The sequence below is a fragment of the Propithecus coquereli genome, unplaced genomic scaffold (assembly GCF_000956105.1).
Source record: "Propithecus coquereli isolate 6110/MARCELLA unplaced genomic scaffold, Pcoq_1.0 Scaffold545, whole genome shotgun sequence".
Lineage (NCBI taxonomy): Eukaryota > Metazoa > Chordata > Mammalia > Primates > Indriidae > Propithecus > Propithecus coquereli.
In genome coordinates, this window is record NW_012151341.1 from 217,339 (window position 1) to 218,524 (window position 1,186).

The following is a 1,186-nucleotide window of genomic DNA, read 5'->3' on the forward strand; positions in this document are numbered from 1 at the left end:
TTATATCTCAAACAAGAAGCAGTACAATTAATCAAACTATGCACGTAAACTATCCACACAGTTTTGGCATCTTAACAGTGGCTTGTTTATGCCAGCAGTGAAGAAGCCTGGAGAGCAAATGATGATGAAATCGCGAAAGGCATTTTCCACAGCTTGTTGAGAATTGAATATTTTTCCTTACAAGAAGTGGTCCAAAGCCTCGAAGAAGTGGTAGTCAGTTGGTGCAAGATCTGGTGAATACAGTGGATGACAGAGAGTTTCCAAGTTTAGCTTCTGTAGTTTCAGCAGCATTGTTTGTACAACATGTGGTCGCACATTGTCTTGCAAGAGGATTGGACCCTTGCAAGACAACCTTGTCTCTGTTAATCAATCTCAGCTCCTTAATCACAAGCTTCCTCATCATTTCATCCAATTGGGTGCAGTAGACATCTGCTTTAATCGATTGACCAAGTTTCAAGAAGCTGTGGTGTACAATACCAGTGCTGGACCACCAGACACCATTAGCTTTTCTGGACGAATATTCTGTTTTGGACTGTGTTTTGGCACTTCAGTTCTTTTTGTGATTGTCGAAAAGAATCCATTTTTCATGACACATAACAGTACAGTGTAGAAATGATTTACCTTTATGTCATGACAGCAAAGAAAGGTAAGCTTCGAGACTATTTGTCTTCTGGCGCTCATTTAATTCATGCAGTACCCATCTATCCAGCTTCTTTACCTTGCCCATTCATTTCGAATGGTCCAATATTGTTGGAATTAGTAACGTCAAAACTTGCTGCTAATTCACGCATAAGGGAGATGGATTCGCTTCTACTATAGCTTTCAGCTCATCATTATCCACCTTGGTCTCAGGTCACCCACATGGCTCATTTTCAAGATTAAAATCACAAGGACAGAACTTCTCAAACCATTGATACACTGTGCGTTCAGTAGCCACATTCTTCGCATACATTTTGTTGATATTTCGAGCTGTCTGCGCTGCATTGGTTCCACGACAGAACTCATATTTGAAAATAACAATAATTTTTGACTTACCCGTGGCTTCACAAAAATTGTTCTAAAAAAAATTTTAAAGATAATCATGAGCCGAAATGTGAGTTTCAAAGACTGAGGATGTACCTTTACAATAAAAGTAAAACAAGAAGTGTCAAAGTGAAATGTCAGAGATAGCAACTGTCATACTTAG